The sequence below is a fragment of the Balaenoptera physalus genome (genome assembly GCF_965194825.1).
Source record: "Balaenoptera physalus genome assembly, chromosome: 2".
Classification (NCBI taxonomy): domain Eukaryota; kingdom Metazoa; phylum Chordata; class Mammalia; order Artiodactyla; family Balaenopteridae; genus Balaenoptera; species Balaenoptera physalus.
The window spans coordinates 81,192,385-81,209,629 of record NC_138883.1 but is presented as its reverse complement, the minus strand read 5'-3'; the positions used below and the strand labels follow the sequence as shown (position 1 = coordinate 81,209,629).

General features: G+C 36.3%; 1 long non-coding RNA gene across 1 annotated transcript in view; it reads left to right on the top strand.

The window, feature by feature from the left end:
* LOC309651089 overlaps positions 1-16,968 on the top strand; it is an 808,972-nt gene extending 792,004 nt beyond the window's left edge. Inside the window, exon 6 of the long non-coding RNA XR_014257916.1 lies at positions 12,262-16,968. This is a non-coding gene — a long non-coding RNA (uncharacterized lncRNA). The remainder of the gene's footprint in view (positions 1-12,261) is intronic.
* The last annotated feature ends 277 nt before the right edge of the window (positions 16,969-17,245 follow it).

The following is a 17,245-nucleotide window of genomic DNA, read 5'->3' as shown; positions in this document are numbered from 1 at the left end:
TCATTCACAGGTGGGCTTGGCCAGGATGTTTCCTGTGAGCTAAACAAAGGTATTATAGCTTAAAGCTCATTCCCTGGAAGGCAGAGTTCCCAGAGATGGGCCAGTAGGTATAATTTAAGCTTATAGGCAACATCCCTTTAGTGGCTAACTTCTAATAGAATACAAAGGTTCTTCCCTGTTACAGATCCAGGCATCCATGGATTGCAGACTTCTCATATTTAAACTCTTCTTACCTGTTTGTAAGTTCAGTTGTTCAAAATGGTTTGTATTGTGGGGCTCGCCTCTGATTCTATTTACCTAAATATTATTTACGTTAAGTTCCCTCTACTATTTCAAAGAATAGCATGATATGAGAGCCTTTGATGATACTTGATGTAATGAGGTCATCAAACAATATTTGAAAGCAACTTGCCCACAATATGGAAAATGCAATTTCAGGATATGTTCCAAAGAAAGCCACATTAAGAAGTAGTGGCGTAGAGTATAGGCAGAGGGTGATATATTTTATATCTACTGTGTATAGATGCAAAATAAAAACACATGGGAGATACTCTTATAGGATTAGGAATATCCCCTCGCAGTGTTTGTTGTGAGGTCCTTCATACTCAAGATGACACTGAGCAGATAGATAGGCCCAATCGGTCTCTGGATATAAAAGTCACAAAAAATAGTATGATCCAGTGTATAAATATGATTATGGACAGTCCCTGAAAGGCATGTATTCCTGGACCCTAAAACAATCTGGTTGGCAGTTTTAAAAAATCATTTTGTAGCTCCCAGGTGTCAAATTCAGGAACGCATACGAAAAAAATTCAAGAAACATGAATCAAAACTATTGTTTCACATCACAATGATTAGCAAAATGCACATTTCTAAATCTAAGTTAAGTTGCTTTCTTTTTTTTTTTTTTTTTTTATTTATTTTTGGCTGTGTTGGGTCTTCGGTTCGTGCGAGGGCTTTCTCTACTTGCGGCAAGCGGGGGCCCCTCTTCATTGCGGTGCGGGGACCGCTCTTCCTCGCGGTGCACGGGCCTTTCACTATCGCGGCCCCTCCCGTTGCGGGGCATAGGCTCCAGACGCGCAGGCTCAGTAGTTGTGGCTCACAGGCCCAGCTGCTCCGTGGCATGTGGGATCTTCCCAGACCAGGGCTCGAACCCGTGTCCCCTGCATTAGCAGGCAGATTCTCAACCACTGCGCCACCAGGGAAGCCCTAAGTTGCTTTCTTAAATGAGTAAAAGAAGAATTGCTTCTTGTAAGCCTGGATCATGTATCTTACACCATAGTGACTGACTACAGATCTTGCACTTGATAAGTGCTGTTCCCCCAGCGTAGAAAGTATTTGTACTTTCAAGGAAAATATCTAGTGTCATTCAATACGATGGGTGAATTTTTGTTCTCCTGATCTACCTATCTGGACTTTCTGAGTGTGACTCCAGAGCCCTCTTTTTTGCCTGCCTTCCTTATTGGATTATGAGCAGCCCAGACAGGTCTCATGAAGTCATAAAATCAGGCAGTAAGCATGTAATGCATCATAGATACTTCTTTATATATTACAGACATTTGAAGGTTCATTAACTAAGATAATCACGTGACAGTGACTAACACAGGGCCTGACACAGAGTCAGACCCTCAATAAAAGTTCATTTATTTCCTTCTCCTCTTCCCACCCTCCTTCACTCAGTCTGGCTGGCTGTCTGTCTCTCTCTCTCTTGCCTCTGCATTGCTACATTGTTGGAGACAGTCTAATCTCTTCATGATGGAATGAACGTGATCATCAGCCTCAGTTGTGGAATTTGGGATACGTAATGTAGTATCTGTCTGGGCTCTACTTTTTCTCGTTGCATAATGGAGAGTTCACTGTCTGACCCACTGTTTTGCAAGGGGAAGTTGCAAGAATCAATAACATAATAGACAGGCTTTCCCTCTGCATATTCTTTAGGGGTTTGTGACCTTTAAATATTTCATATATGCTTCCCCAGAGTCCACAATAATGCTTGTGAGGTTATACAGTACAGTTCAAGGATGAGTTCACATCTTACAACATCTGATACATATACAATTTAGGAAACCGTATGCAAGAAAAAAATGCCAATGCTAACTTAGGTCCAAAAGTGAATCTTTCTATAGGATAAGAAAGAAATTATGACAAATTACAAAGACTAAAGGCCAACAAGTACCACAAATGTCACAAAACCCAGAAAAATAACATAATGGTTCCATTCATTAACTGTCTAACATCTCCTCTAAAATACTACTTTTTGGCTGCATACCTCTTTATATGCCAATTTTATAATAGAAGAAAAAGAAAGTGCATTCTTTTATATAGCATGGTTATCAGAAATTGTTTTTTACTATCAATAGTTTAGAAAAGCTTCAGTCCATTTTGCTCTATCAATGACAATTTTGACATGTTGCATCATCTGGAACCACCGGACTCCATCAAGACAAGGCATATCAGATGAGCTAAAACAAAATCCTATACATTAGGATGTAAAAACAAGTGACACCACATGGTCATACTGTTCAGAGCCCTATTACAGGCTTGCAGCTAAAAACACAGGAGTTCTTAAATGCTATTTTGCATGATTCACATCAAAAAAGGAAATTAATGGTGCCTTATTTTATAATTGCAGAAGCTGTTTAATCAAGTAGGATATTTCATTTTTACTAGATTTCAATGAGAATGGAATTCTCCACTTATAATTCTACACATCTAGGGATTGGAAGGATATCCCACAAACTAGTTCTGGCTCTTTACATTTAAAGTTTTTGTCTTTTTCTTCCATGACCTACATCCTCTGGTACCATAGGACAAGTCAATATTACAATTTGACTTCTGACTCTACACCCTTGGTCAAGACCCCAGGTGAGCTGGTAAAGTGGACAGTAAGAGAACTCACGGTTATCTATTCCGACCCTGGGAGGGTGAGAAAAAACCTAACTACACATAAAAGCAACTGTGAAACACATAAATAACCCCCTAGACCCAAACCAGGTGTATAGCCAACTGAACTCTCCCTTTAGCCAGATACTCCAAAATGTTGATCCAACACTACCTTCATATCAGGGGAAGTCAGAAGGCAAACAGAGCAGACATAACTGATTATGGTGAAAATGGTTTAATTTGGCAAATTTTCCAAAAGCACATGACCATGTGAACACATTCCTTGAGCGTCTCCCATGGAAGGGATACATAAACATGTGGGACCCAGAAGTGTAAAGCTTCATGAACTTCATGATGAATCTGCCTCTAGTACAGATTTGAGGTCAGACACACTAAGATCAATCCTTTCCTAGTTTTATGACATTTCACTAAGTCCCTGAGCCAATCCAAACCTCAGTCTCTTCATCTGGAAAATAGATATGATAAAACTTGTCATATGATTGGTGTGATGTTTAAATGAAAATTTATGTATATAAATTTCATATTCTAAGCACTCAATAATTGGCAGCTATGTTTATTAGTAGATTAAGTGCTCGGAATTTGTCACCCCTTATAAGATAACAAAACACTGTGCACTATTACCTAAAATAAAACTTTGGTTTCCAACACCTACCATCCTACATCTGTTCATTTACTTTATTCTCCTATCCTAGAACACACTTACCCTTCTCTCATCTTCTAATTCAAAGCCTATGTGTGTATCCTTACAGACCCAGCTGAGATCTTGCCTGTTCTTTCTAGTTTTTCAGATTTTTAAGCACTTGCTGCCGAGTCTATTCTTTGATGTTTATAGCAGCACTGTCCAATAGAAATATAAGGTGGGTTATAAGGTGCATCTGTAATCTTAAATTTTATATAGTCAGGTTAAAAACCTATAAAGAATTAAAGCCAGGTGAAATTAATTTTAATAATATTTTAATTTAACCCGATGTATCTAAAATATTATTTTAACATGTAATCAATATTTTTAAATTATTAATGAGATAGCTTGCATTCCCTTTATCATACTATGTCTTCTAAATTCAGTGTATATTTTACAATTATAGCACATTTTTTAAAAAACATTTATTTATTTATTTATTTTTGGCTGCGTTGGGTCTTCATTGCTGCGCACGGGCTTTCTTTAGTTGCGGTGAGCAGGGGCTACTCTTCGTTGCGGTGCGCGGGCTTCTCATGGCCGTGGCTTCTCTTGTTACGGAGCACCGGCTCCAGGCACGCGGGCTTCAGTAGTTGTGACTCGCGGGCTCTAGAGCACAGGCTCAGTAGTTGTGGTGCACGGGCTTAGCTGCTCCACGGCATGTGGGATCTTCTCAGACGAGGGCTCAAACCCGTGTCCCCTGCATTGGCAGGCGGATTCTTAACCACTGCGGTCACCAGGGAAGTCCCATTTGTAACACTTTCAACTCACAATAACCAGATTTCTTTTCTTTTAATTTATTTATTATTGAGGTAACATGGGTTTATAATATATGTTTCATGTGTACCTTATATTTCTATTCTTCATACACTACAGCATGCTTATCACCAAAAATTTAGTTTCTATTCATTACCGTACTGTACAGATGATCTCCTTTACCCATTTCACCCTCCTCACCCTCCCACTCCTTCCCCTCTGGTAATCACTACCCTGTTCTCTGTATCTATGTGTTTGTTTTTGTTTGGCTTGGTTTGTTCATTTATTTTGTTTTTTTGTTTGTTTGCTTGCTTGTTTGTCTTTTATATTCTACATATGAGTGAAATCATATGATGTTTGTCTTTCTCCATCTGACTTATTTCACTTAGCATAATACCCTCAAGGTTCATTTATGTTGTCACAAATGTCAAGAGTTCATTATTTTTTATGGCTGAGTAATATTCATATATATATATATGTATATATCACATCTTCTTTATCTATTCACCTATTGATGGATACTTAGGTTGTTTCCATATCTTAGCCCACAATAACCTCATTTCAGATGCTTGATAGCCATATGTAACAAGTGGCTGCCATATTGGACAGTGCATGTCTAGACCATGAATAGTTTGCACCATACTATTTAATATGTGCTTATAGAGTACTGCTATGTTTGCTGGTCTTTCCTGTGTGTCAGTCCTTTTCCAGCTAGTCTCTACATTCTTTGAAGACAAGAATTCCTCTTAGAGTTCTGTATCTTGGGATGCAGTGCCCAAACACAGTGGTCATTCAGTAAGTTTTGCTGGTCAACAATTTGAATGCATTTAAAATCCCAGAAGGAAAAAAATGCCACAGACAATGTGATTTTTTTCCACCTGTGCTACATTTATTGCTCCATAAGTGTTGTTTATCCCAGGATGTAAATTCTCAGAGTATGAGGAATAATGCCATTTGCAGGCCAGTATTAATAAATCTGCTTTGGCGTTAGTGTGAATAATGCAAAATGCAAAAACAAGGGGGAATAATGTACGTGGTAATGCTTTGCTTATGGAGTAAATGATCAGATTAAGGTGCTTCTAGGTATGAATGGAGAGTGATATAATCTCACCACCACATCTAAAAGTGGGGCTCCAGTTTTTCAAATGTTTACTTACCACAAAAAATAGTAGTTCACTTTTGATTTCCAACTCTGCTGTGGAAGGAGAAGTAGCTTTCAAGACACAATAAGGGAAGTCATACCCAATGGCGTACCACATCTAGTGTGCTACATGACCCTCAGGTCTTTCCACAAAACTTTGAAGCTATAACATGGTAAAGAATTTGTCTCACCTCTGGGCAAATTTTTTTAAATTTGGATAAGAATCAAGTTATTTAGAATAAATATAAAAGACTTTCAGACCATATAAACCCATGTTGCAATAATAGTGTAGACTCATGTGGAAGCTAGATTTACAAACATAGTCTTTGTTTCGTATGGGCACATAAGAAAACACAGTTTATAATATGGAAAATTTCCAAGTTACGATAAAAAGAGCAGAGACTTTTTAAAAGGTATGACTCACCCAGTGAATCACTAAATATCCTGGAAAAGGGTATTTTGTCATTTTATAGTTATATTGGCTAAAAAAAAAAAAAACCTTGAAAGTATATCCTGATTTATCAGGTTGACAACAGTCAGTGCTTTCCATATTATATTACATTATTTGACTGAAAATGTGTTTTGTCTTATTTCTTTTTCTGTATGTAATAAAGATAAGGCAAAGTAGAACATTCTAAAAAATGTACTGACGTCTGCTCTCATGTTGAAAAGCTGCCTCCCAAACTTATCCTATGAAATATGTTCACAGACATAACAACTAAAGGTAACCTTAATTACTTCTCAATATTGGAGCATTTCATTTTATTTTTTGAAGGGCTGATACAGAGTGTATTGAATTGAGTTTTCTATTTTAAATTGAGATCACATCTACATACTATTTTGCTAGTCTCCATGGGTACATTACTTCTAATGAGTGTAGACTTACAATAATTGGGCTCAATCATACAAAAACACATGCACACACTCACACTAATTGTTTTAAAACAGTAGTGCATAAATTATACTCCTCCTATAAAGCCAGCTTTGATTAAAACCCGTTAGTTTCAAAGATCAGTCTGATTTTGAAGATGAACCAAGATACATACTGTATGATTCTAAAATCTTTTCTAGCCATTTCCTGTGATAGTTTTCCCATCAAAATCTTAACAAAAGCCTTGAGCAAATTCCACATTCTCCATCAAGCCTTCCTGAACAGAGACTCCTCTTCATTCTCTGAATTCTCTTAGAAACTTCCATGTGCACTCAATCTTGGTATGTATCGTAATCTTCTACTCATTATCGTTCTTTTTCCACATGCCTCCATCCGAGCTCTGCAATACAATCATAAGCTTCTTAAAGCATAGGCCATGTCTTATTCATCTCCTGTAGCTCTCAGCAGAGCCTTGGATAGAATAAATATTCAATAAATGTGCTAGAAATCATGATGATTTTGATCATGATTTACAGGAATATCATTCAGCAGACCAGTGATGTGTTCAAGCCATGTCAGCCATTTTGAACATACAGTAAGAATTTTATATTTCTATCTATTCCAATTCCATCCCTTGACTATCTTTTTAAATAAAAATGCTTAATGTTTCATCAGCATTTTCCTCCCCAAAACTCAGGTTGAATTTATTTTTAAAAATTAAAAATAAAATCCGACGAGTCTAATTACATTCTAGCGTCAAGCAAAGCCTTTTCTCCCTTACAGTTACATTTTAATGTTTTTTAGTGTCTAACCTTGTTAAGATTCCAGTGTACAAATACATATCTACTGTGGGTTTTTTCCAAATTTAATAATATCCTAAAACCTAATTTTGTGTATTGGATTCATTTAAAATGTGGTTGCTACCCAACAATTTTGGAGGAAACTATATTACATCAGACGTAACATTTAAACTAAACCCAGAAGTTAGGACTCTATAAATAAGAAAAACAGAAAGACTCCAAATAAGAAGCATGAAAGCCAAAGGAAGTTAACGTGCAGCACAAACTCATTTGGCCTCATGAACACTCCACTCAATGGATGCAGCTGTGAGAAAATGAAGCATGTGAAATGCACTGACCAAATGCAAGTGTGTGGCCTTACTGATGCCAGACTATAGAAGTGGCTCAAGACTAAGAGGCCATCGATGAGAAGAAGGCTTGGATTATCTGTGGCCTTGAAGGTACCCCTGGAAAGTGAGTAGCACTCAGTCGTGGGAGGTGCATTAACCTCTTCAGACCACTAGGGTTCAAAGTGTTCTATAAGGGGTAATTTATTAAATGGGTCCTAATTGCTTGGTAATGCACCTTCCAAAAGTCACTTCTCTATGCTATGATTAGGCCTGGGATTTGCCAAGTGCTGTCATTCTCTTTGTAACTCCATAATGGAACTCTAGGAAGTGGGAAGCTGACCCATCAGACAGCTACATATCTAATCGAGGTCCAGAGTTCTACCAGCAAAGCCAGGCAACATTTCATTTAACCCTCCAGCATGTAAACACAGAGACTCAAAACTGATACACCTTGTAGTAAAATATGCCTTTTACTAAATGTGTATACATTGAAATAGAATATGGATAACTGGTTTTATTGTTTTGAAAAGAGAGACGCATTTTTAAGATTTGTGAATTTGTCCATTTCACTAAATTCTTTCTTGAAAATATAAAAGTAATCATGCTTTTTGTTTTCACCATCCACAAACAAATTTTCTTTTGGCCTGTTGTTTCCTATGAAGGCCAAACAGTGTGACTTTCTAACTGGGTTCCAACACAAAATTGCATCTGTTTTCACCAGTCATCCATTCGGTATCACTGATACACATCAGGACCACTTGGACACCGGCTTTGTTAATTAGCAAGGCCAGCAGAGGGAGTGCAAGAGCATTGTTACAAAAACAAAATCAAAGAAATTTTAAATGATAATAACAACTAGAAGTAGAAAATCTGAAATTAAACTACAGAGGATGAGACAGCAGAATCTAAATATGGAAGCACCTTGGTAATATAACAGAGGGAATAAGCTAGAACTGAAGAGACAGGGCTTAGTCACTGCCATAGTCTTATGATATTCATGAACTGACCAAATATAGCTGTGCCTCACTTTTTCAGTCTTGAAAATGGCTAGCACAGGAACTTCCATTAAGAAAGGCTTTTGTCCTCCTTACGAAAGAGTGATTACTTAAAGATTGAGAATTATTGTCACAGGAAAGAAGCTGATGCCATTTCTGTCCTTCAGGGCTCCAGGTCGTTTCTTAGTTTTGACCAAGATGAAAAACACCTGGGTAGAATCCCCTAATGCCCTAAGAACAGAGGTTTGATTTGATCATGGAGTTAGACATACATCTTTTTAACATGAATAAATAAAAATGATTAGGTTTCAGAGTAGCATGGGGATGCCTTTTCACAAGAGAGAAATTATATATTCTAATCCCATACTTTGTTTTACAACTCCTATTTCCAGACTATTTAATGAAGCTACACATTTTCCAAACATGTTTTCAGACTATGTGTTACAATGGAATTGTTTCAATCCACCACTCAATGGCTTATGGTTATTTAGAACTTCAATTTTACCCTTAAGGTAATGTGCTAGAATTGTGTTTTCCAGAAGTCTCCAGTTGCATTTCTCATGAGATATTTTGTGTAGCCTTCATAACCACTTTTTTCCAAAGTGCATCTTTGAAAAAATGATAACCAAAACAAGTCAGGCTTTATACCATACTGAGCTAAATAAAATCTTTCTTTGTTTTAGAAGTTTGGGATAATCTTGAGGATAGTGCAACTTGTCTGGAAGTTTGGCAGGGAAATAGTTTGGAAAGTAAATATTCAGTTCTGCTTTCTCCAGTAGATGTCACTTTCTGTACATAGGATATCAAGATATATAAGATGCACAGTATTCCTTACAATGATGGCAAAAAATAACTTTGAGCTCCAGTCATATGTAACAATTTTAAAGCTTTCATTGGTATTCTCTAGTGTTAGGAAACTTAAGGAATAGTAAAAGCAAAGTGAATGCTATTATTTAACCCTCTTACATATTTCTGTTTAGCCTTAACAATGGCCATTAAGCATAACATATGATATAATATTGCTAGTGCCTTTTCAACAGTTAAAGAAAGCTAAGTATTATCCCACATCACAGCATAAAATTAATTTGCCAAAAACAAACATGGTTCCTGAGTAAATAAGCAGTCATTAATAATACACTGCATACTTACCAAGAACCTAATTAAATCTGAGTTCACCTAACCTATTATGATTTCAAATGTTATTCTTCCTGTTCCTCTATATCATTTTGATATTCACATCAGCTCCATGTGTCTGAGGAAAAAAATATGATTCTCTGAAGTGTTTCACTATACAGCAAGAAATATCAGCACTAGAATGAGAAAGAAGGAAGGAAGGAAGGAAGGAAAGAAAGAAAGAAAGAAAGACCTTAAATAGCATTTTTATGGCATCCACATGTACAAAAATGAAAATCAAATTATGGAAGAATATTAATAGTTAGAATAGTTAGAATTAGGAATTAATTCTTCCTAAAATACTTTCCAAAATGCTCTTTGCATTTCTAAACATAAGCTTCATTATGCTGTTCTATTTGTATTCCAACGCAGTTGAATTTTCTATTTGAGTTTCTTTAATAGATGACTTTGAAATGACAGAGGAGAGTACATTTTAGTTTCTTACTGATCCAGTCAAGATTTTGCTTGTACCTACTGTAACTTGAAATAATAGAAAAGGCTGCAGAGGCTTTTTTTAAATGTTGACGTCTGGGTCACATCTGATTCAGTTGTTGTATTGACAAACGTGATTTGATAATTGCCAAATTAAGCTCAAGAGAAAATTAGTTAAACAATTACTTTTATTTGTAGATGCTTCAAACAAAAGATATGAAGTTTAGTAGCAAATAATGATAGGGTGCTAGAAACAAAAATTTCCTAAGACGGCAAAATGGGCATGTGGCTTTTACAAAACAAAGGACTCTATCTGGTCATCAAAATAAACAACATCCAAAATGGTCTCTTTAGGTTTTAAATATTTTTGTGCAGAGAGTAAACCCAAAAAGCTCGATTCTTATCTGAGGTAGAGATTTCTTGACTTGTTAACCGGGAAGTCCTGCTACCTTTCTTGTGTATACTTGGTTAAAACAGAGATTATAGGGTTTTGGGTAATAAAAGGATTTAGAGGCTTTCACCTTTAGGCTACTGATTCAACTCCAGTTCAGGTTAAAGAAACCAAAAGTCATGAATGTTCCCAGGCCATAGAGTTTACTTTCAATTCCGCCTAAATTAGGATCTCGCTTCATAATAAAGCCTAGGGCATTTTTCAACTACTCAGAGAAAATATTGTTTGAACAGGAAGAATAGAAACAAACACATAGTAATGACTGAGGTGAATTCTTGAGGAAACAGACCACTGGTAACTCAGCTGAGCATTTTCAAGAAGAATGATGTCAGCTCTGCATTTCCAGTCTTATATTAGTATTGATCAAAAAATAAATACTAATCTAGAATTTTGAAAGGAAATAATGCCACAGTGATTATCTTGAAAACGAAGATAACTGGTTGATATCATGTGGCTGAATTACTACACGTTGATCTGAACTCAGGGAAGAGCCATGCAAAACATACACCCTACAGCCAGTTGTGGGTAGTCTTTTCCTGTGTTTTACACAGGCTGTTCGTACCACCAGTCCTATTCAAACAAGACGTCTCTGGAAGAGTAGAAATTCCTTAGCACCATGCCTATGTCTTTTTCTGTTTTTATACTTCCCTTTTCCCCATAGTACTTAATGCCCTATTTATTAAATAGATTGGAACAGAAAACTCAGGACACTGAGAAATAGTCAGTTGCTTAATTCCACAGCCCTAATATTTTTAAAATTATGATATCATTACTATTATTTGTACCATGTTATATAATTCTTTCCTGTAAGTGATTTATCAAAGATTAAATGAATTAAAAATAAGATTTATAGCAGACATGTAAGATACATAAGTAAGTAAATAAATAAGGTAGACGTGTATTCTTCTTCCCTCTCTTTCTCCATAGATAACATTATCCTGAATTTTGTGTTAATCAGCCCCTTCCTTTTCTCTCTTTTTTGGAATAATATAAATGCTTCATAAGGATTTTGAGTATTGACTATTTGTTTAGAAAAATACAATAAAACATTTGAGAAAATTGATGCATATAAGCAATTTTGATCAGTTAAATACGTTTTTTCAATCAAGATGGTCTGTATTATTAGACCACTCAATTACAAAAAAATCAAAATTTTGTGGAGTGTAAGAATGCTTCTATCTGCATATATCACTAAAATCTATACAGTGCTCTGTACATAAATTGCACTTTTAGTAAATGATGCTTTCAAATCATATAGTAAAAAAACTTTGGATTCCAGAAAGGCTTTCTAGGGAAATGTGTTATATATCCTTTTCTGTAGGCTTAAAAAAATTTTTTTAACCTGTAGGTTTTACAAGATCCCTCATCCAAAGATGGGATCAGGGTCTAGATGACTGATGATTACACTTCTGAGTAAATTATTAAGGAGGAGATTCCTCAAATGACCTAGCCACCCCACCAGCCCTGGCTCAAGATGTGAAGATGAGCAAGTCCTAAAGGGGTGTGGAGGGTATGTCCTCAGGGTCCCCTGTGAGGAGGGGGTGGAGGATAATAGCATGAGACCAGAGGATCCCTGAGGCATCCTGCCCTTTCATCTTCCATCTCCTTTCCTCCTGCATTCCTAAGTGGACTCCAGACCCAGTCCGCCACCAATCATAGCAGAACCCAATTCTGTCATTACTCAGCAGCACCGTAACTCCAAGTTATGTCCCTGCTTCTTTTTTCTTTTCCAGAACATCTCCCCTGGGCACACGGGCACATCTCATCTTTGGATCTTGTATCAATACCACCGACCTTGGAGGTACCTTTTTACAGTTTAAGATGGGACATTTATTTAGCATTAAAGAGATTTTAAGTCAAAATTTACCAATAAGGGATAGCTTATTTTTATTTTAAACGAAACATTAGGTGATAACTTAGATTTGTACTAAAGTTAGAGCATCCTAAATTCACATACATTATCGGTATGGGTGTTTTTGAATTTTGTTTAAAGTTATTAAGAAGTATTTCAAGCCAGAACCCTAAAACAGGAAAATGAGACATTTAAGGCATTGGTTGTTAAAATTGTGAACAAACCCTTGATAGATTGATTACCTAATGGCAGGTATGACAAGTGTGACAACAGATTTAGGAATAGCATTACCACCTCAGTAAAAAATAAACATGAATGTTGCTAATTATTAATTTCATGGGATTTAATATTAGTGGATTAAAGTCTTGTGTAATAATCTATTCAATACATTTCAAAAGTGTTTTGAATTTCTTATCCTTTAGTTTATCTCACTGCCACACTTATTCCCTACTTTTTTTTTCCTGCCACCACCTTACAAACTAAGTCCTCAGGCTCTCTTTTGCTTGAACTGTTTTCCGTGTCTTCAAAGTTTACCCTTCAAATCATTTTATATGGTACTATGAGACAAAGCTTTGTAAACTAGAGTTCTTCTTTTGCTTCTCTTTTGATGAGTCCTAATTTTCCATGGAAATAATTCAAACTATTTAGTATGGTATGTAGTAAGTCTTCTACTTAATTTTCCAGCCTTCTCCCCAACTACTGCAAAATCTATACAATTTCTGTATCTAATGTAATCTTTTTCATGTGCCATGAAATCCCCTTCACCTATGATTTTCTATCTTGCCCTTGTCTCATTCTGAATTTTTGCCTGAAATCCTACTGCTTCTCCAAATCAAAGTACAGATTCTATGCGCAATCCTTCCATTAATCCCAAATCCTTAGAGCTTCCAAAGCACTTTGGTCATGCTCATATTACAGCATTAATCATGTGCTGTCTCACATTTTAATTAAGAAGGTTATAGGTCTTATTAACTTCCCTGCTCCCTGGATGAGGTTCATGCATGACACCCCCTTAAATGTAAAATGCCACACAATCAGCACAATATTTGTTGCATTAAATTGAAGGTTGAATAGAGATGTCAAAAAGAGAGGACCACTATCATTGTTTATGAAGGTCTTAAAAGAAAATTACTTTAGTGTAATCATAAGGAAATTTGTTGTAAATTTACTACTCTTCACTTTTTCAAAGAACATTCATTTTGAGTATTTCAAATCCCAGGACTAGTTCTGGATTGAGAATCCAAACATAGTTAATACCCAGTCCCTGCCTTCTAAAAGCTCAAGACCAGGGCACTTCCCTGGTGGTCCAGTGGTTATGACTCCATGCTTCCAATGCAGGGGGTGTGGGTTCGATCCCTGGTCGGGGAACTAAGATCCCACATGCCGCGCAGCATGGCCAAAATAAATAAATAAATTTAAATAAATAAATAAATAAAAGCTCAAGACCTAACAAGGAAGCCAGTCACACAAGTACAATTAACTATTGATATAATACAATGCTATAAGTATCCCAGAAATGTTTGAAACAAGATGCTCTAAAAGCACAAAGCAATTAATTCTTGAAGAAAGGAGGTGGTAACAGGTTGTGGACCACCTAAGGATCTCTGAAGTAGACCTTGAAAGAGAAACAGCTATTGGACAAATGATGGAGAATCCACACTTGGAAGAGGCATGTAGGTGGTACATTCCTACATTCCTTCCATTTTTGTCTTTTCTAGGCCTCCCTTCTTTAAAGTTTTAGGGATTTTTAAAAATAACCTCTATTTAAAGGGAGAAGTCACAAGCATGAAAATTCTTGCCACCTCAATATTGACTGGAATAGTTATGGAACAAATTGTTTGCAAATCAAATTAGCAAATCATAAAAAAATCTTGGCAATCATTATTTTTTTAATTCAGTGTTTTCAAATTTTCTAAGTCATTTCCCTTTCCTCAAATTAATTTTTGCTAAGGTCTATATGCAAAAAAGGTCTATATGGAAAAAAGTGCTGGTCTTTGTCCTGAGTTCCACCAGCTAGTCTTCCCTCCCCCATCAAGACTTGCTGATTTCTCACAGACCTAGGAATTTAGAGGCACAGTTTGAAAATTGCTGCTTCTAGACCAACCTCTTCCCTTATAATTGAGGAAACAGAGATCTAAAGAATATGAAGTACCTTGTACAAGTTCATAGCAGCAGTTAGTGGCAGAATAGGATACAGAAGTCCCTTAACTGCCACTCCGCTGCTCTTTCAAGATAAAATTAGCTCTATTTACATAGCAAAATGAGCATGAGGTCCAGCAGTCTCCCAAAGTGACATTTAGGACAGAGAGAGACTCTTTTTCATGATAAGACAAGACTTCATTGGAATTCAGTAAGTCAGTGTTAAGTAATTCAGAATCAATGCTAAGTCTTTTATTTTATTCTATCTTTCCTCCATTTTGATATTGAATTACAAGAAATGACAGCTCCCAGGCCCTCTAACTTCTTGATCCTAGACAAGGGAGATGGTTAAAGAAATTCATCTTAGTGATGGCACTGACTAGTCAGGCACTTTCCTGCTGTAGAAATCAAAGTTTGATGTATTATCTCCCCTAGTTTAAAAAGGCAAGAAAATAAAAAGACCAAATGATTTTCTTTTCATCACATAGATTGTGAGGAAGGAGAACAAAATGTCTAGATTCCTTGGCTAGTCCAGCATGTTCTGTTTTACTTTAGAGATTAAATGATTTTTATGCATATATACATATTATGTTATATATATTTTGTGTGTATATATATAAACATACACATATATGAAGAAGGACTTAATCAAAATAATAAAATATATAGATGTTGTAAATTATCCTCCTTGTCCAGAAAGGTTAGTAAAACTTTGACCTAATGGAACTAAAATAATGTTGGAATTATATAAAGGAACTAAATAGATGGAACTACAATAGAAGAAAAGCGTGTTTTTCTGTATAGACCCCTGCTGCTGGGAATCATTAAATAAAATATTGTAGCTAAACAATTTGAAAGAAATGTGGTTAATTTAAATAGCCTCATAATAAAACATGACAAAAACATTTGCTGAAAGGAGTAATAGAGATACTTGTTTGTTAAGACAAATGAGTTAATAACTTTTGAGGGAAATTTTTAGCTATAGAACCAAAATAACAAGGTATTGTTTACAAGTACAATGCTAAGCTTGAGCTGAATCAAAACTGACAAATGATTTGCAGACTTCACATAAAGTCCTTAAAAATTACCAAGGCCATTGCTTTTGGAAGTTATGGATACTGTTGATTATTAATAGCACAGAAGTCATCTTACCTTCTTCCTAACAGAACAGGGAATTGGAGACAATGCAAAATTCTCTCTTTCTAATTATACCACATCTGGATTTCACCTCTACAGTCTAGATGTCTGCCTGAAAGCATGGCCAGCAAGAAGATATAGATTAATTTTCTAAACAGACCACAATCCCCCAGCCTCTTCCAAAATTAGTGCTATTGTGTGCCACAATTTTCACATGATGTCACTAACGTCATCAATCATCCTGGAAAGCAGACAGAACACAATAAAGAGGCCAGCAGAGGAGGGTATCTTGAAGAAATACTTCATAACTTACAGATAGTAACCCCAATAGAAACTTCAGAGAAAAATTAATTGGAAACATTTCTGCTTTAAGACAGGCCCTAAACAATTCTTTAATTTGTAAGTCCTACCATTTTAAATATTTCTCCATATACATGCACATGCGTGCATGCACACACACACATACACACACCCCAAAAAGCCACTGGTATAAAAGAACCAATAATAAATTAGTAACTAGTTATTTGCTGAACAAAATAAAAACACCTTTATTTAAATTACAGGGTTGCCTATATTTTACATCTCAAATTATTTCAAAATATTCTTCCAAACTGTTCTCATACGTTGAATTCATCTGCTTCCTTTTAAGTAGAAAAACATTCGTTAAAACTATATGGTCTCCAATGGAAATGATTTTGTCTTGAAAGGTTTTAAGTTAAGCCATTCTCTAGTCATGTATGCTGCTAGATGATAATCTTTATTTTAGAGACCAACTCTATAGGAATTGTTGTGTATTGAATTCTGTTTATTAGAGCAAGGGGACTTCAGGCATAGTCTGAAACTCTGTCTCAGAAAAGGAAACTCTGTCTTGGTGGGGTGGGGGGCGGGGAGTAAGATGGCCAACCACTTTCTGCGTGGCTGGTCTCCAAGTACATGATGAAGTGGAAAAATATAACATACAAAAGGGATATTTATGTATCTTCCTTCTTCATCAGATACACAGTATTTTTTCTCACATGTCACAAAAATTGTAACTGCAATTTACCAGTATATGCACAAATTGCTATTGATTTAGCGATGCATTTCTTTGATGTCCCTTGCCTTAACCTCATTTATAAAGCTGTTTTGCATTATTTCAAACTGTCAATGATTTGTGACTCATGAATATTCAAATCTAACTTGCACTTACCTTTTTGGTATGCATGCTTACTTGCAATATGTCTCTACATTTGCCCTTTTGTGTTTATCTGTGGATTGTTTTATTAAAATAATACTCCTTTAAAAGTATAGTAAGTCTATTTAAAAACAACAGGAGTGGGCTTCCCTGGTGGCGCAGTGGTTGAGAATCTGCCTGCCAATGCAGGGGACACGGGTTCGAGCCCTGGTCTGGGAAGATCCCACATGCCGCAGAGCAGCTGGGCCCGTGAGCCACAATTACTGAGCCTGCGCGTCTGGAGCCTGTGCTCCCCAACAGGAGAGGCCGCGATAGTGAGAGGCCCGCGCACCGCGATGAAGAGTGGCCCCCGCTTGCCGCAACTGGAGAAAGCCCTCACACAGAAACGAAGACCCAACACAGCCATAAATAAATA